The sequence below is a fragment of the Ranitomeya imitator genome, chromosome 1 (genome assembly GCF_032444005.1).
Source record: "Ranitomeya imitator isolate aRanImi1 chromosome 1, aRanImi1.pri, whole genome shotgun sequence".
Classification (NCBI taxonomy): Eukaryota; Metazoa; Chordata; class Amphibia; order Anura; family Dendrobatidae; genus Ranitomeya; species Ranitomeya imitator.
Window position 1 is genome coordinate 106,586,549 of NC_091282.1, and position 20,518 is coordinate 106,607,066.

Consider the following 20,518-nt stretch of genomic DNA (forward strand, 5'->3'; position numbering starts at 1 on the left):
GTTTTAAGCTCCAGCCGCGACCTAATGTAACAGTTGATTAGAGGTGACAAACACAGCACCGTTTAGTATAGCGCCGCTCCCAAGGCCTGAAAATCCGCTCCTATTCTCTTCAATAACAACTGATTAGTGGTGATATAGCGTCTTGGACCCTCCTAAATCTAAAATTGTCTACCTATCCTATGGATAGGTTATCAGTATGAAAGGTCATCAGTATGATATCTCCTTTTAAGAACCAGGTTTTTGATTGGTTGCAAAAAGCATTAATATTACTGATGCTTCACTGGATGTAGCACAGACTGTGGTGTCAAAAGCTATTCCAGACCCATAATGCACAGATTTGTTGGGGTCTATATACCAGTTACCACACTGGCAATGGCAGTGCTGGAGACACAAGTGTAAAGTGACCGCAGGCGGTTCCCATGGTCCAGCTGCTGCTCCATATCGCCCTGGCATTTTGCAGGAAAATCTCGTCAAAGTCCAAATGTGCTATGATGTGTGGAGTGGATCACACTCACTTGTAGGCCGCAAGCCTTCGCCATCTGCAGGTCTCCATTTTCATGAGTCACCGCACATGGATGTAGGGAAAGACATCTGTCTGAGAAGGTTTAGTGACATCACCCTTGAGGTTCCTTCCAACTCTAACATTCTATGATTCGTTGTCATTCGGTTTGTTTCAACAACCAAAAATGTACTGGACAGTTCCAAGTTCATCATATTAAAACAGGCAGTACTGGGCACCACACTTTTAGTTCTTTCTTGCTTCCTTAGCACAGCATGCCCTCAGCATCACTATCTGTTCCTCTTGGCCTATCCCCACTTTCACTGACTCTCAGCCCCTGTGACTTCCTATTCAGTCCCGCAGTCCACTCGGGGTCCTTTACCTTCCCTTCTCATGGTTGCACATCCATTGACCTCTGTACACCAGAGGATATGGCATGCTCTATAGTACCCATGTTGAGCCCTGAGCCCTGGATGTTGCAAGAATGTCCACAAGGGATTCTAGTAAGGCCTCCCACTGTCCCGAATAATAGATTCTTGCAGACGCTAGCAGTGCACTGCACTTGAACTTGACCTTGGGTACTGTACTTCCCTATCTGAGTCACTATCAGGAAGCAGATTCCTTTCTACTGGGACTGGTCCCTCCCACTATGGGTTAATCCCAACCTTTAACTATATGTCCCTACTGTAGGATGCTGGCAACACTTCCCCAAATATTATACACTATGCATATCATATTACACCCATAGTTACTATCCATCCTAAGTCCTAGCTATCTACAGTTACTCTCTCATAACAGTATGTACTAAGCATATTGACCTTATCTTATGTCTTAGATCCTTATCTATTGCTCAACCCTATGCTGTACACTACCATATGTCAGTCTATTCACAATGTATACTAAGAAAGCAGTACCTAGTTCACATAACGCATTATATGTATAAAACGCAGGACAATATATCCATGAGGTGACTAGTACCTTCAGGGGTAGGAGCATGATACTGCAGTCCACCACTCTTACACAAGCCGCGAGACATACATGCGCAGGGACTCGAACGTATTATTTGCGCACGCCAAAGTCACTCAGTCAGTAACGCCTTATTTGAGCACGTTTAATCACTATTACTGATTTCACAATGAGACCCCATCACTACAATTTATTTGCCCCAACATCTCCAGCAAAAAGACTTACAGAGGTTGTCTGCTTTACTTTAGCAAATATGTCAGGGACAATGATTTTGTGTCACTAATATATAAGTATTATAGTGTAGGTTCTCCACCTTCACTTCTTAGTGCACCCGTCATCACAGACTGCGCAGTTCATCTGTCCATAAACTGGCCTCTGGTGGAGGAGCATGTGACCACATCTGTCCACCAGCCTTCTCCAATAGAAAACCACTTTACATGAGTGCTGGTTTTTCATTGGAGGAGGCTGATGGCTGGTATTGTCACATGCTCCTCCACTGGCTGCGGTTCTGTGGACAGTAGAGCTGTGCAGTCTATGAGGAAGGTGGCACGAACATGTGCAGATGAAGAGACTGTAATACTTATGTTAGTAAGTGCCACAAAATCATGTCCCCAACAGGTTAATTGCACTAGAGTGGACAGCCCCTTTAAACAAGCTGAAGCATAGGTCTCCGATGTTTAGACTCCATTAGAGTTGGACTTTTTGAAGTCGCACCATTATATATTAGTTTTTGAGTATAGTTTCACTATAAAACTGTGAGAACATTTCAAGAATAAAGAAAGCGAAGATCTGTCTTTGTTACTGAGAACAGGAAGAGGTTTTAGTGTGTAAGGGCGGAAGGTGGGTTTTTGTTCTGGTAACTATAAAGAGAGGCCTTTACCAGTCTTCTGTTACTTCCTGTTAAAGGGGTTGGAGGCATAACTAAGGCTATGTTCTCTATTCACTTCTTTATTCCCTTCCATTGAGATGTTTTCTGAACATCTGAATGAACATTATTATATTTATTTTTTGGGGCTCCCAATCTAGATTCCTTATTCTTATGTCTTTGGAGTGTGGGAGAAAACTGGAGAACCCGGAGGAAACCATACAAACTCCTTGCAGATGTTGTCCTTTGTGGGATTTGAACCCAGGACCCCAGCGCTGCAAGGCTGCTGTGCTAACCACTGAGCCACCGTGCCGCCCATTGCGTTCAGCAGTCTTCGCTAATTATTAGTCCGAAGTACTGGAAACAGTTTACATGGATTTTGGTGTTTATCATTACGCCAATCCGATGGCAGAAATGGTCGTAGAACAACTGGTTCTGCTCATTGTAAAATGCAGTTTTTTTTTATTTACAGGTTAAATTTCTTTATCATTGAAGTTAAATAACGGGAAACTTAACCAAAAGGATAAGGCATTATTTATGCATTTATTTATTTTGCTTTGCTTTTTAGAGCGCCATCACATTCTGCAGCGCTTTATAGACCTCATCAGGCATGCTGAGCTCAGATGAAATAGAGCATTAGCAGACTAGAAAGCAGTTTTTATTATTATTATTATTATTAACACAATCCTCTGTCTACACTGTGTCATCTGGCCAAACTAGTATACTTTTACAGCAGCCAAAAGGCGAGAACTAGAGAGCATCATCGTGCCCCTATACACTTCCAGCACTGTCCATGTGTTGATGCAACCGGAGAGCATCATTGTGGCCCGATGCCCTTCCATCACGGTCCATGTGTCTATGCACCCTGACAGCATCATCGTACCCTGATGCACTTCCAGCACTGTCCATGTTTCTGCCCCAGGAGAGCAGCATTGTGCCCCGATACTTTTCCAGTCCTGTCCATGTGTCTATGCACCCCAGGAGCATCATTATACCCCAATGCACTTCCAGCACCGTCCATATGTCTTTGCACGAGGAGAGCATCATCGTGCCCTGATGCCCTTCCATCAAGGTCCATGTGTCTATGCACGAGGAGAGCATCATCATACTCCGATGCCTTTCCATCACAGTCCATATGTCTATGCACCAGGAGAGCATCATCATAGTCCGATGCCCTTCCATCAAGGTCCATGTGTCTATGCACGAGGAGAGCATCATCATACTCCGATGCCCTTCCATCACAGTCCATATGTCTATGCACCTGGAGAGCATCATCATAGTCCGATGCCCTTCCATCACGGTCCATGTGTCTATGCACCAGGAGAGCATCATCATAGTCCGATGCCTTTCCATCAAGGTCCATGTGTCTATGCACGAGAAGAGCATCATCATACTCCGATGCCCTTCCATCACAGTCCATATGTCTATGCACCAGGAGAGCATCATCATAGTCCGATGCCCTTCCATCACAGTCCATGTGTCTATGCACCAGGAGAGCATCATCATAGTCCGATGCCCTTCCATCACAGTCCATGTGTCTATGCACCAGGAGAGTATCATCATAGTCCGATGCCCTTCCATCACGGTCCATATGTCTATGCACCAGGAGAGCATCATCATAGTCCGATGCCCTTCCATCACGGTCCATATGTCTATGCACCAGGAGAGCATCATCATACTCCGATGCCCTTCCATCACAGTCCATGTGTCTATGCACCAGGAGAGCATCATCATACTCCGATGCCCTTCCATCACAGTCCATGTGTCTATGCACCAGGAGAGCATCATCATAGTCCGATGCCCTTCCATCACAGTCCATGTGTCTATGCACCAGGAGAGCATCATCATAGTCCGATGCCCTTCCATCACAGTCCATGTGTCTATGCACCAGGAGAGTATCATCATAGTCCGATGCCCTTCCATCACGGTCCATGTGTCTATGCACCAGGAGAGCATCATCATAGTCCGATGCCCTTCCATCACGGTCCATATGTCTATGCACCAGGAGAGCATCATCATACTCCGATGCCCTTCCATCACAGTCCATGTGTCTATGCACCAGGAGAGCATCATCATAGTCCGATGCCCTTCCATCACAGTCCATATGTCTATGCACCAGGAGAGCATCATCATACTCCGATGCCCTTCCATCACAGTCCATGTGCCTATGCACCAGGAGAGCATCATCATAGTCCGATGCCCTTCCATCACAGTCCATATGTCTATGCACCAGGAGAGCATCATCATAGTCCGATGCCCTTCCATCACAGTCCATATGTCTATGCACCAGGAGAGCATCATCATTGTGCTCCGATGCCCTTCCATCACGGTCCATGTGTCTATGCACCAGGAGAGCATCATCATTGTGCCCCGATGCTTTTCCAATCCTGTCCATGTGCCTATTCACCCTGAGAGCAGGAGAAATAACAGAATAGACTAGTAATTTTAAGGGGAAATTTACTGAAAAAAGACATGACCTTTTTTGTCTTTTTACACAAATGGTTAAAAGCTGGTGACTTATCACTAGACGATCTTGTCATTCCGCCAAGATGTGTGCTCTGCTGTAAACTCTAATCTTGCTATGATCTGCCATTATAAAGCAAGGGTTTGGTTTAGGAGAAGTCTTCAGCGTTTGTAGCCTGTTCTTCCTTTCTCCTTTCCCCCGTCCCTTGATGATATGTGAAATGATGATAGACCGACGCTCTTAACTGTTGAGACGCAAGTCGAAAAGGCTTCTCGGATCAGTGTTTTCTTCCTTCCGTATCTTTGTGAGGCTGATGGCTGATGCTCACAGTAACGTCACATCTGTCTTTGCTTGTTTCCACAGAATGTTGGCTTTGCAAGCTCAGGGAGGAAACAGCAGGGAGCGAAAAACAGAGAGGTAAGTGCAGCCTGGACTGATTCCGCGCTGACTTATTGGAACTTTTTTCTGTTTTGTACAATTCTCTAAAATGTTTTCTCAGTGACTTCCACAACATGGAGGCTTCAGTATGCTACGTTATGGAGGACTGCCAAACCCTGCAGTCATAAATCCTCCCTACTGTGCTGCGAAACCTCTAGCGCTGCCTGAGTGAGGGGTAATCTGGCATCTTTCACCGATTTTATTAACCTTTCTTATTTTATTGCACGATGTGTGTTTTCTAGAAGATATCTCACATTTACACAATAGGAAATTTCTCGAAAGACATTTTTACAAATTATTACCATCCCTACTGTTTGTGAGTGACGTCTAATGGTAGAGATTGCGGCCAGCTTAGATTTCCTGCAGTTGACCTGCTGATATATCGCAGAATGCAGGCTGCCATCTAATGCAGGCAGGATTTCTTCTCTAAAGCAAAATCAAAGAAATGGCAAATATGTACTAATCACCGACCCTAACCTAGTTATGGCCCTTAGACACATCAGCTAGTTGTGGGCTGATAGAGCGTTCAGCTGATAGCTATCCCCATACACGGGAAAGCTTGGCTAAGCATTACTGTGATCTCTATGAAAGAGCTGCTGCCAGACTTTTTTCTGGCAGCGGCTCGTGGTTGCTCTGAGCAAGAAGATTGGCCATTGAAATTCTGGATCCTTCTTTCTCGCCAAATCATCTGCCATAAGAGAGTCAGAGGCTTTCATAAACATTACATAGTTGTAAGGGGGCTTTTAGGCAATTATTCTGCCACTTCAAGGAATTTGTTAGAAATTTTTCCAAACTTCCCTTAGAGTTACTAAATTTTCATTTTCTTTTTCCTTCCAATTTTGTCTACCATGAAAAGGTATGAATTTTGCAAATCACTTTATTAGGGGATTTGTCTTTATTCCAGTAAAAAAATAAAAATTGCATGTAAGTGGCTTCCAGTCTCCAGTTAATCAGTCTGTTTGCCTGCTTTTAGCTGCATTGATATTGGAAGTATGGTACTCATTTTGAGGACAGATACTGGCAGTGAACAATCTCCTTCAGCAGCTTATCTCCAGAGTTACTGACTCAGGTGCTGACCCTTTCACTGCCATCATTTGTACTCCACGTTCTGCCCAGGGCCGGACTGGCAATTCTGGCAAATGCCAGAAGGGCCTGTCTGGTTGTGGGCCGCCTTGTTTGCTACGTTGTTTGCAGAATCAGTGTTCTCAAGATGCCCATACTGTTAGGAGTTGTGACGGACGGAGCACAAAGTCGGTGACTCCGTCACTTACCGCAGCAGGCCACAGGTATCATTAGAAATATTGGTCTTGTAGTAAATCTTCCTTTCCTCCATCCAGGGTAATATTAGTAATATATCCCATCTGTTCATGGGGATGAGGACAACATGGGCCTGTGTGATTTCAAATGCCAGGGCTGAATTTCACCCCCAGTCCATACCTGGTTCTGCCATCAATGCAGCTAAAAGGGATGCAAGAATGCTAGGAAAAAGCCGGGGTTTGGAAGCCACTTTCAATGCAAATTTTACAAGAATTAAGACAATTCCCCTACTTAAGTGATTTGCAAAGTTTCATAACTTTCCATGCTGGAGAAAATTATTAAAATAAAAAAATAAAATTTAGTTGCTCTTTAATCAGCAAATACAATAATGCAATATGAAAAAATGAGCCATAATTCATCCATTTAAAATGCCACCATTAATCCTTCAGTGGTGACATGCACATTAATTCTGCAGCCAATCGCTGGCTTTGAAGGTCCTGTACCTGGCGTTCAGCCATTACTGCTGAGACGAGTGATTAGTTGCACTAGTCATGAGGAATGTCATTGCTACAGAGAAGTAAACAGATTGGTGGAGACTACCGCAGCGGCCCATTGGGGAGATTTTGGGTATGTGCCCATGATCCGTAGTTGTTGCAGGTTTGACACTGCGTATTTATACAGCTGCAGCGCCCCAGAGTCCTGGTCGTTGCAGTAATGTTATTCTTCCACCAGGGGGAGTGATATTACGTCTGATGGCACTAAAGGAGTTCACCCTGCCAGGTATCACAAACCATACACTACACTTCACACTCCAGTCCACCAGGAGGAGCCTTGCTCCTATCTATTAGGGCACTCCTCACATTAGGGTAAAACTGGTGGGTTGGATAGAAAGTTAGTCAGAAGCTGACTGGGCAGCGGGAAAGGAGGAACACCACAAAGCTGCAGACAGAGGGTCCCAGACAGGGGTGGGATCCTGTTGAAGGCCTAGACAGAAAGACACGGAGCTGCGCCTGCCCCTTGTGCGGCAGCATCCTAAGAAAGGATACGAAGAGAATTGTATTGTAGAAAGTGAGAAACGAAGTCATAGCACAAGGAGAAGAAAACCAGAAGGAGTTCTGCCCTGTGAGAGGCTGCCTCCTTCTGAGGCGCGTAGCCGGTGGCCGGAACACCGAGGAAGTAATAGACTCTACGCTTTACTTCAGAGATCGGCAGGACAGTCCATTCCAAGTTGGCTGCCCGACCTTAATACCTAAGAAGACACGGTGGCAAATTGTGGGGGTCGGGGCGTCTCTAGGTCCCTATAAACAAGCCTCAGGCCATCAGTCATACGGGTTGTCCTATCCACACCATCTGGGGGACAGAGAGGAAGAAATAACATCTAGAACATGTACAACAGTTGTGAGGACCTTACCGAGTTGCTGAGCAGGGAGGTACTACAACACCCAGGCGCTAGTACGAAGGCTACTGAATTCCACCTGGATAAGGGGACTCTGGATGTGCCTTCAGACCGGCCGGACTCTGCCTACCTTGTGGTCTGGTGCCCTGGACTGTGGATGCTGAAGCCCTCAGTAAAGGTAAAGAGACTGCAACCTTGTGCCCTCGTTATTCCCTGCGCCTTACATTTTCCACCATCTACTACCTACACTCTGGAAAGCCCTGGGGACATACTTCACCTGTGGGAAGGTATAACATCTAGCTGCCATAACATCACCCCAGCGGACCTCTAAGCAGCGTCGGTCACCCTGACCGAATACCACAGGTGGCGTCACGAACATTATCCTATAAACTGTTGTCCTTTTATTGGACTCCCCTCAAGGGGCCACGGACCGGGTCAAGCCACCGTGACATCCCCCGAACTGCAGGACCCGGTGCCGAGTACCCCATTGCCCTGACGTGAGGACGCTTCACAGCAGCCAGATGTTACAGCATAGTGGATGGGATTTGAAGAAATCCACATGTCCACTATGCGTCCACAGACACCCGTGGATCACCCTTGGAGACGGACAAGCAGTGTGTCTCCAGACTGCAGCATGCCAATAGAATGTATTGAACGCGGTAAATCCATACAGTTCAATGAACACATGCAGATATACCTGCGCTCAATAGAAGGCAATGCTTTGAGCGCAGTGAACATACGCTGATTCCAAAGCACTGCTAGTTCCAAATCGTGGGCACCTGGCCTAAAAGGCTTTTTTTAAATTTTTTTTACATTTTTTGGGGATTTGCTACTACTAGAAGATTTCACAAAACTTTCTGTCTGTGCATAATTGTACAGAGCCGTATAGTGTCTGTGCGCAATTGTACAGAGCCGTATAGTGTCTGTGTGCAATTGTACACAGCCATGTAGTGTCTATACACATTTCTACAGGCTCTATCAGAGTCAGTGTGGGAAGATATTTTCTACTGATTTTCCACTGTTTTTCTCTGGAATACTTCCATACTTAGTCCTTTGTAGCATAAGTAGGATAAAATGTGCCTTTGAAACCTGAAATATCCAGAGATGGTCCTAATGCACCTGTATGGCAGCCCGGTTCTGGCACATTAATATGCAAAAGCTCATGTGCCTTTAGACTCTACTCAATTTATATTTTATTTGTGGTGCTATTTTCCGAAAAAAAATTGTGTTGTGAATTTATATGCCATTAGTTTGTATGAGTTTGGTAGCCAAAATGACAACACTTGCCTCCAAATTTTACCAAGATTAAAAACCCTGATATTTAACATTTAAGTGAATGGAGCGACAGTTTTGCATTCCACCTTCATCCTGCAAAAAAACTTGTCACAGATACGAAGGGTAAAACCGTACACCCATTGCAGTAACAAATAGTAATTACTGTATGCAGGTGAAGAGAACAAATATAAAGTAAAAAATGGGAGTAAGCAATATTACAGTGAAATGTTTCTGTGCAAGCGTTGTGATTACAGCTTTGGAAACACCAACTTCAGCATTTTCTGTCTCTTCTGCAACATGTGCGTCACAGATGATGAATGAGACATTGATTTACCCCTCCTACCCAGAATATTGGGACATCATTAAATCCTTTGTGAGGGCCAGAGAAAGCTAAAATGATTTAAGACGTTATTAATAATGTCTAAGTGCAAACACAGAAAATTGATCTTTTACTTTTAATTTTTTTTACATTTTTTTTACAATTGGTTTCTGCACTTATCTCCAATGTATAAACTGCATTGAGATGTAATTTTGAATGCAAACAAATGACACCGTCATTAAATGGCCCCTGTCTCTTCAACATGCTTTGCATAAATCAATAGTAGAGGCAACAATCAGAAACTTTCTAATATATGTTGTCAGTAAAATCTGCTTCTGTCTTCACTTCTGAGACGTTCCTTCTTCCACCTTTCACCCCCGGCCTCCTGAACTTTATCAGTCACGCTGGAAAAAAAAACCCCAAAAAAACTGCTCAGATTTGTCTTGATTAAAGCACCACTCCAGCCCCTAGTGTTATACTTACCAGCCGCTGTCGTCATATTTTATTAGCGCAGCTTCGGTCGGTCTTCAGCAGTTTGTGACCTGCCTGAGCGCGCCACTGTTTGCCGGGAGATCCGGAGGTCACAGCTCAGTGTATGTCTATGAGAGCCAAAGCGAAGCTTGAGACCGTTACCTCTGACTTCCGGTCTGTCAGAAGTTGCAGTCACAAGCTGGCGGCGTGGGACCGGAACCACGCTGGGAAAAGCAGAAGACAGCAGTTGGGGAGTTTAATATTAAGGTCAGAAAACTTAGATTAGTGGCACCACTCCAGCACTGCAACAACAAGAATAAACACTGGAGTGGTGCTTTAAAGCAAGTTGGACTGCCAGCACGATGAGGTGCCAAGTTACAGCTCCTATTATACACTATGGAGGGAGGAGGAGCCAACAGTAGCAGAGGGAGACATGAAGGCTGTACTGAGCTTTTTAGGAAATCTTTTATTTCACCCCATAGCAGGATTCACAGCTAGACTGCTAAGTACTACTGTGTAATGTCATCCATGCTTCTTGGACTGTGCTTCAGAGAAAGAAAAGCAGGAATTCTTCATGCCTGCCTGTGTGTGTTGAATGGCCTGATTCTTATGGTATTGGAGGAGGGGAAAATATGAAGCTTGAGGCACATGATGGCGCAGTAGGCCTCCATACAGTTCTGCGAGTACCCCATTATGTCTCTATATTTCTCAAAGGTTGTATGGATCTTTAACAAGGTTGGATACCAGTGGTGAACTGCCAATGTGGACATGCCATGTGACTGTTATTGGGGTTCATGACCTGCAGGGAGGGCATGTTACAAAAGCTGCCCTACGACGACTGGTATCCACCCACTTCTACCGGTATTTGCCATAGTCAGGAGGATGGGGCAACACGGTGGCTCAGTGGTTAGCACTGCAGCGTTGCAGCGCTGGAGTCCTGGGTTCAAATCCCACCAAGGACAACATTTGCAAGGAGTTTGTATGTTCTCCCCGTGTTTGCGTGGGTTTCCTCCTGGTTCTCCGGTTTCCTCCCACACTCCAAAGACATACTGATAGGGAATTTAGATTGTGAGCCCCATCGGCGCTGTAAAGCGCTGCGGAATATGTTGGCGCCATATAAGTAAAAGATTATTATTATTTTACACTGTAAACTCCTGCTGGTAACTATATCAACTAAATGCAGCAATTTAGTCCTTTGACGCCATGGTGAAAAGCGACTGTGGCATCCTAGTGTATGGAAGGACTGGATGTCACCCCACATGAGATTGGTTATTATCAGCTGGGGACCCCAATTTGGACTTTCTCTCAGGGGGTCCTCGGATTTTGTGTACATGAGGAATGATGTCCGAATCTTGACACCTTGATGGAATTTTAATGACCTTGTTCTACAACATTTCTGCATTTTAACAGGGCATTAATGACAATGCTGCAGTTGACTTCAGTTTAGTAAATGACTCTGTAAATATCTGGTAACAAAAGGAATTGGAAAAAAAAAGAAATAGCCCAAATTTAGACCTATTGGCCCAAATGAAGAAAACAAACTTTTAACTGAGCTCCCCATCGTCTTTTTTTGGGTTAACCTAAGTAGGATGTAAAAAGCTGAGCACCCATTACTGGATCATACGTGTCCAAGGGTACGTGTCCACGTTCAGGATGGCCGGCGGTTTTGACGGAGCGGTGAACTCGCTCTGCCCAAAGCTCCGTCCCCTTCTGGAGACGCGATGATGCCGGATGTGTTCATTGCACACATCTGGAATCATCGCACCCCACACATAGGGCCCTGTGTTATACCTTGTGGCGGCTCAGCGGCGCCGCAAGGTAAACGGACATGCTGCGATCTAAAAAGATGCGCCGCATGTCCAGAATCGCAGGGCCGACGGATGCGTGTCACCACGCATAGTGGAGACGGGATTTCATTAAATCCCCTCCATTATGTTGTAACATCTGGACGCTGCGTGTTTGGCGCTGCGTCTCTATGCAGCGTCAAACACGCAGTGTTTCCTGAACGTGGAAATATACCCTAAGAGTTGGCAAATCACCCTGCTCAAAGATATTTTTTTGTCGGATGACCCGTACATATTTGTAAGCCTGTATAATCTCTGTGTGTCAGGGAGGAATGTGATATATTACCAAACACCTTCTACACATTTTGTTATCTGTAGGAGGCCTACCCGCTCTCTGTGGCTCCCATCACCCCTGGCTCATTACGCTGCAGTGAATCATTTCAGTAGTGAGGATACAGATGCTTTCTGTGTTCCTCGCTGATCCTTAGCAGCGCTTTTGACCTTGTAGTGAAGAGCCTATTCCTTCTTTATCAGAGTACGCAATTCATGTTGCTTGTATAAAATACAGAAGATATTTCCCTTGACGCTTTTCTTGGTCCATCTTTTCCTCCCTTATTAAAATGCGAATGAGCACGGTGGTGCAATAGAAGTGTTCGGTAATAGGAATATAATTATCAACTGATGCAAACGCCCCCATCAACGACACCGATCGGCCGTAACATTAAACATCTGACTGACTAGGTCAATATCTTTTATTGTCTCGTGACAAGTGGGACATATTGGGCTGTAAGTCAGCTAAAAGTTAATGTGTCGGAAAGATAGAAAGTTGCAAGGATCTCATTGATATTGATAGAGTCCAAATTATGACTTGGTATTTCCATAATGTCAGTTCTTGGGAATTGTTCCTAGTATGCCATGGTTTAGTAAGTCCCAAATGTTCTCTAAGGAAGGGCAATCATCGAACTATGAACATGGTTGCTAGTGCTCAAGGGTTTGATTTGCACAATTTGAGGAAAAAAAAAAAGAATGCTAGAAAAGTTCTTGGACGTACTTTCATTGTGGGTCTGAGTGCCTGCAGACCACAATGAACCACTTACAATGGGCATGTTGACCTCCTGACTGAACCATGGAGCAATAAAGAAGAAGCCTTGTTTGATGACTCCTCTTTTTCTTTTACATCATGTGGATGGCTGGATGTATATGTCGGGAAGATCTAATGACATGTAAAATATATTGGGCTATAAGAAAACTGCAAGTTGATGCATTGGAAGGAAAAACAAGTGCAAGGATCTTTATTGACTTTCATAAGGACCAAATTGTGATGACTTGGTCAAGGGATTTAGAAAATGGCAGGTCCTGGTGGGTGTTCCTTGAACCGTGGAGCAATAAATTAGTAGCCTGGTCTGATGAATCCTCCTTTTCATTTATATCATGTGGAAGACTGGGTGTGTGTCGTCTACCTGGGGAGGATCTGGCATCAGGAATGTATTATGGTAAAAGACAAACCGGCGAAGGTAGTGTGTAGAGTTGAGAAAATTTGTTCAGGTTTCCTCTTATTCGGCAAGCTATAGCGACACATGCAGCTGCGGCGCTGATTAGCCGGCGCGATCCAGAAAGCTGGGTTCCTTCTGCAGCTTATTCAGTAAGCACTATAGCTTGCCGTATAAGAGGGAACCCGAACAAATTCGCTCAACTCTAGTAGTGTGCTGAAATGAGACATTTAATCCAAATGGGTATATCATACTGAGTCATAACTCCAAGATTTGCCAAAAAACTCACTTTTCCTACTTGTGTCTGAAAGGGCAGCTTTTTTTGTGCAAAGGCTCCAATAGACATTAGATGAAAGACAGGTGATGTATATGAGAACTTTCCAACTCTTCCCAAACAGATGATGGCGGGGGTGAAGAATGAGGTGGTTGGAATATCAACACCTATTCTTTCATTTTCAGGGAGATAATCCGTTACCAGAGGTGTCTAGCAGTGGATTTATCCTTTCTCCCCATTAAGAACACGTGAACATTTGGCCAAGTACAGCCTTTATTTTCATTCAGAAGTCGAGAGAGAGAGTTGCCTGCTGAACAAATGTTCGGCCAATAGCCATATCATGTTTATGGACAACGAAATTAGTAAGACATGTTAAGACATGTATGCCCAGCAATTTAATATCCCCCATACATTTTAGATGACTGTCTGCTGAATGATGGTGTCACGACTTTGTTGTTGGGTGACCTGAGATCAGTGGCTCCTTCCCTGTCCCTAACGCTAGGGGACGCCCTAGCTCGCCCTTTTCCACGGATTACTTCTGAAGGTGAAGATGCCGGGGCCATGTACCATGCCATATCGCCTGAATCCACCCTCTGTCTGCACCCTTACCACACCCAGGGAAGAGGGGAGTAGTAGTGCATCGTAGTACACCAACTAGATGAACAAGGTAACACAAAGAGGGGAAACGGAAAATTCCAGGCATACAAGCTATTCACTCACATATAACAGAGGAATGAACCAGGGAGTGGAGGATGGGGTAAAACCAAAGTAGGAGAAGGAAAGGGAATTATCACACTTACTAAACCAAGCAACAGTCACAGATGAACCCACCAAACTCCTACTCCTATAACCACCAACACCTATCTTCCTAGCCATGCAGCAAAACTATCTTTGACCATGTGTGTTAGTCAGGACCCAGATTATATAGGGGATAGGAGTGGCTAACCATGCTCAGCTGGAGAGCTCAGACTCCCAGAGCTCCCAACATGGCCGATTAACCCCTGTACTGCTAAAAGAAATTTACACTGTTTAAAAAGAAGTGCTTCTTTTCAGCGCAGGAGAAGGAGCAATCCGCTGCTGCAGTCTTCTGGCTCCTCTCTGTCATGGTAACCCCGTGACAAATGGTTTGGCTGTCAGTTTTCTCGGCTGTCTCTTTCATACACAGAGGTACTCTCTTGGCCAAGTGTTCCTTTGTTCTCTATGAGGAAGCTGCTGACTGACATCTTTGACAGTGGTTTATCTCAGGGTGAACTCAAGAATCAGCAGCAAAAATGACATGCTAGATTCGTAACTACCCCGACAATCAATAGTCCTTGGCCGCCATACACATTAGACTATCAGCCGATCCCATAGTTACCGGCGAGTTCAGACCACATTAGTCTACTATATGTGGGAGGCTTTACTTGCAAAGTTGGGCTTAAGGATCCTTTCTTTGAGCCTGAGTGGAGAACTAATTTAAAAGGAATTTTTGGGGATAGCCAATTACTTTGATGCCAAAACAGTACTGGAAAAGTTATTCTTGCTTTCCCAGTACCAGATCTTCGTCTTCATTGCCATCAACTACATAGGGCCATACTATGTCCGTGTCAGTTGTGCAACTGGAAGCTCATAGGCCCCAATGCAAAAAGCTCCAACAGGCCCCCAGTTATTGCAAGTCTTTAATGGTATTGGTCTATTTATATAGGCAAAATGGACTTTTGTGGCCCTCTAGGCTCCAGGTCTTGGGTGCAATTGCAACCCCTGCACCTATTGTAGTTATGGCTTTGGTTCATGTGGATAAAGCCAGACATCTGAATTGAAATCCCAGGCACAATAGAAGTAAAGAATAAATAAATTCATGACTTTTGCCTCAACAATGAGCCCGTGTCTATAGAATTGTGCAGCTCTCCATGAAGAAACTGAACTCCCAGTTTATTATGTGAAAGAAGTGAGTAATGCAATTAATGAGCTGCAGATTGCACTTCCCACAAAATTCCTTTCCGAGGCTCGAGAGATCTGGCCAGATTATTTTTTCAGAGCAAGAAGAAAGAAATTGGATATGACTTTGTTTATCTCCTTAAAGGAAATGGAAGATAATGATTGCCATTGATAAATTGCATACTCTACTCTTAATAGCTAAAAGGGTTTTTTAGGATATGGAACTTTGTGGTTTGGAGGTATTGGCACATTGCAGTCATATGGCATTTTTAGTGTGTTTTTTTTTCTTTTTTACAAAACAAAAAAAAAATCCTGATACAATTGTGATGTCTGAACACCGCTTTATGCAGCCGTATCCCTTTCTAAATGAAAGTCTAGTGGGAACATCTTGGGCTGGTCCTAACCCTAGAAATCATAAAATCGGATCACGTCATCAGCTGCGCCAGACCAGGGGACGCTTACTGTGTTGTTCCATATGTTGTCAGTGTCATGGAGGCACCTGCCAGATGACGGGAAGCAGAGTTGTGAAAGTGCAGGACGGCCGCTCCCAGGATGGCTGCGCTGTCTGTACTTGACTGAATTTTTTTTTCATTTGGGAAAACTGATGACGTGAATTGATTTGGGGGAGAGAGAACCTGTTTCTGCTGTAAAAGCAACTTTTATAAGAAATTTACAAATTGTTTGTATATTTATTTAATACAATTCTTAATATTAATAAGCTAAATTCAACTGTTCTTGCCCTCCGAGGTGGACTTTGTAGAAAACCAGTTTTAGGCTACAGCAGAGCCATGTGCAGGAGCATTATATGGGGGGCACCCAGGGGGTCAGTGCAGCTGCCCCTGTATGGTGCTCAGTGCGGCACTTAAAGGGAACCTGTCACCTGAATTTGGCGGGACAGGTTTTGGGTCATATGGGCGGAGTTTTCGGGTGTTTGATTCACCCTTTCCTTACCCGCTGTCTGCATGCTGGCTGCAATATTGGATTGAAGTTCATTCTCTGTCCTCCGTAGTACATGCCTGCACAAGGCAAGATTGCTTTGCGCAGGCGTGTACTATGGAGGACAGAGAATGAACTTCAATCCAATATTGCAGCCAGCATGCAGCCAGCGGGTAAGGAAAGGGTGAATCAAACACCCGAAAACTCCGCCCATATGACCCAAAACCAGTCCCGCCAAATTCAGGTGACAGAGTCCCTTTAATCCCCTTATTGCTCCCTGATATTGAATCTGATAACTCTTGTCACAACCTACCCTGCAAGAATCAGACCGGAGATATGACCGAAATAAACCTCCATATAATATTGGATGCCTACAGAGGTACAGTGGGCCGCAAGGGTGTAACGATAAGCGGGTACATTCCCACCTAGAGCCTCGGAGAAGGCCACAAAGATCCCTGTGTTCCATATAAGAGGACCATTACTGTGCTAAATACCTATGATAGCTGGGAGCCTTGCTAGACATTTTGGTCCACAAACTTCATTACCCCTCTATTGGGTCTTATATAAGTTAGTTTGTGGCTCTATTGTGCTGTAGATGACTGAATCGCAGTCCTGCTTCATAGGAAAAGGTGAAATCCACAATGAAAATTTGCGACATCATGAGCATTTCTCAAAGGGAATTTGTCAGTAAGGTCAACCCAATTAAGGCTACTTTCACACTAGCGTCGGATTCGGCCCGTCGCATTGCGTCAGGCCAAGATTTCGACACTAGCGTTTGATGCGCCGCTCAACGGGTGCAGCAGATGCGTTTCTCCGGCGCATCCGCTGCCCCATTGTGAGGTGGGGGCGGAGTTCCGGCTGCGCATGCGCGGTCGGAAAAAGCGGTCCGTCAGCAGCAAAAAAACGTTCCATTTAACGTTTTTTGCTCCCGACGGTCCGCCACAACACGGCGCAACCGTCACACGACGGTTGCGATGTGTGTCAATACGTCGCAATGCGTCGGTAATGTTACTCTATGGGGCAAAAACGCATCCTGCAAACAACTTTGCAGGATGCGTTTTTTCCCCTAAACGACGCATTGCGACGTATTAAAAAAAAAAATGCCAGTGTGAAAGTAGCCTAAGCCGTCTGTGGCCATGCAGGTCAGAGAGAGTTGAAGTTTGATATCTGTAAAGCGCTGCAGAATATGATCGTGCTGTGTAAGCAAAGCTTAATAAATAAATATCTGTGATTCCAGAGAAAATGGCTTTTTTCTTAATATGTAAATGAGCTGTTAAGATCCATGGGCCGGACATAATCTCTGGAGGCAGATTGTCAGGGAGATCTATTATAAAAGAAAGGGAGAGTTGCCAGTGTGAGACATGTAGATCAGGAGAGCAGCCTGTCAGTCATTACATGTCTCACACTGGTAATGTCCCCTTTCATATAAACTAATCTGTGGAGATTCACAGTGAGATATATGTCCGGCCCATAGCTCTTAAAGGGAACCTGTCACCCCCAAAATCGAAGATGAGCTAAGCCCACCAGCATCAGGGGCTTATCTACAGCATTCTGTAATGCTGTAGATAATCCCCTGATGCATCCTGAAAGATGACAAAAAGAGGTTAGATTACTCACCCAGGGGCGGTCCCGGTACGATGGGCGTCACGGTCCGGGGCCTCCCATCTTACAATGACGTCTTCTTGCATTCATGCTGCGGCTCAGGCGCAGGCGTACTTTGTCTGTCCTGTTGAGGGCAGAGCAAAGTACTGCAGTGCGCAGGCGCCGGAAAGGTCAGAGAGGCCCAGCACCTACGCACTGCAGTACTGTGCTCTGCCCTCAACAGGGCAGACAAAGTACGCCTGCGCCGGAGCCGCAGCGTGAAGACAAGAAGAGGACGTCATCATAAGAAGATGGGAGGCCCCGGACCGGACTGCGACGCCCATCGTACCGGGACCGGCCCTGGGTGAGTATAATATAACCTCTTTTTCTCAACTTTCAGGATACATCGGGGGCTTATCTACAGCATTCCAGAATGCTGTAGATAAGCCACTTTTGCTGGTGGGCTTAGCTCATCTTCGATTTTGGGGGTGACCGGTTCCCTTTAACAGCTCATTTAGATGTGGATTTTTTGGAATAAGACATTTGATCTCGGATATTAAGGTATCATTTTATTTAGCTTCCTGTGACCTGTGTGCCCATATAGACGGCTTAGGAAGGTTGGTCCTACTGACAGATTCTCTATAATCTTATCCATGAGCCTTGTACTGTAGTTTCTTCAGATTTCACCCGTATAAATCCTCAGGTTAAATCTGCAGTGAATTTATTCTAACGTGGCCATTGGCATGAGAGCCAATAGTTAATCTATGCAGGGAGTGTACCACAAACTCTGGGTTCTGATGGCCATATTTCATGGTCCATAAAATGGACCACAATGCTTGGAGTGACCTGGGTCTCCTGACCGGCTCAGGTCAAGAAACCCTAAATCAGTCCCGACATTGTGGGCCGTATGCGGAATCTGAAATCTGGTTAAAGGGACACTCCAGTATGGCTAGTGGATTTTAGTTTAAAAAGTCTCCTGACTAAGTGAATGGTGGGATTTTTCACGTGACAAAATCTGTTATATTTTCATAGAAGTCTGAGGATGACACTTGGATTTCTTTTGGTGATTTGTATAACAAATTGGTGCAAGGATTAGTCTCCTTGTCGTGTAAAAAGAAATTTAGGTTTCAGAAAAACCCTGTGTCCTTTGTCCCAGTTTGTTTAAGAAAACAAAACAAAACTGTGCTTTACTCGCCCTTCCGTGTCCAGCATGGAGTCTCCACCACTGATCCCCTTTCTTAAAATTAAAAAAAAAAAAAAAAAAAAAAAATGAGGCTCACCACGCCAATATTGTTTTGCATACACTGGAAAGCTGAATGGTCGTCAATCCCTGCTGGTGAAGCTCAGCTACTATAGAACCGATGAAGAAAAAAACATTTTTGTTCGCTCCCAGCCATAAAGTGAATCTTTTTATTACAAATGAATTTCGATAAGGTGTTGTTATGGATTTGTTTCTGCTGGGCAGTGTGTATGAAGGTGAGGAGCCTGATGTAATAGTACACGAGCTCCATGAGTAACCCACAGTTTATTTTGCATTTATTGCTTTGCTCGCTCTGAATGAGCCTGTCACTTCCTGTGCCGCCCGCAGCCTGCACAGGCCTGCTCTCGCTGTAGTCGCTGGTTGGCCTCACCGGCGCACTTTACTATATTGTTGAATTCTGCAGTTATCTAGATTTATTCTGATGTTTCATGTGTCCGGGTCTCGTGTGATATCAGAATGATGCATTAGGCAATTTACTACAAATTCCTCCATGGACTGAAGCTCCAATACTTTCTAATAATGAGGGGCTTACGGGACTTTGAAACTTTGCCGACAATACATTTTCATTTTAAAAATGTCCCCAGTTGTCATTGTCTGGTTCAGATGTGATCCTGGGAGGAGTGTGCTTAATGCCCCACTTTCTAATGTCCTTGCATGTATCGTCTCTGTGTGTTGACAGCATTTTAAAGGGAATCTGTCACAGATTTTTGCTATGTAATCTGAGAACAACGTAATGTCGGGGCAGAGAAACAAATTGAAGTGATATGTCACTTAGGGTACCGTCACACTGAAACGACGCTGCAGCGATACGACAACGATGTCGATTGCTGCAGCGTCGCTGTTTGGTCGCTGGAGAGCTGTCACACAGACAGCTCTCCAGCGACCAACGATCCCGAAGTCCCCTGGTAACCAGGGTAAACATCGGGTTACTAAGCGCAGGGCCGCGCTTAGTAACCCGATGTTTACCCTGGTTACCAGCGTAAACGTAAAAAAAACAAACATTACATACTTACATTCCGTGTCTGTCCTCCGGCGCTGTGCTTTCCTCTGCACTGTCAGCGCCGGTCAGACGTAAAGCAGAGCGGTGACGTCACCGCTCTGCTTTCTGGCTGGCCGGCGCTCACAGCCAGTGCAGAGAAGCACAGCGCCGGAGGACAGACACCGGAAGGCAAGTATGTAGTGTTTTTTTTTTTTTTTACGTTTACGCTGGTAACCAGGGTAAACATCGGGTTACTAAGCGCGGCCCTGCTCTTAGTAACCCGATGTTTACCCTGGTTACCAGTGAAGACATCGCTGAATCGGCGTCACACACTCTGATTCAGCGA

General features: G+C 45.0%; 1 protein-coding gene across 4 annotated transcripts in view; it reads left to right on the top strand.

The window, feature by feature from the left end:
- Window positions 1-20,518, top strand: part of ERBIN (erbb2 interacting protein) — a 224,618-nt gene that overhangs the window by 81,350 nt on the left and 122,750 nt on the right. For all 4 annotated transcript variants that reach the window (XM_069749531.1, XM_069749537.1, XM_069749549.1 and 1 more), the window contains exon 3: window positions 5,158-5,211. The gene's annotated coding sequence lies outside the window, so the exon portion shown is untranslated. The remainder of the gene's footprint in view (window positions 1-5,157; window positions 5,212-20,518) is intronic.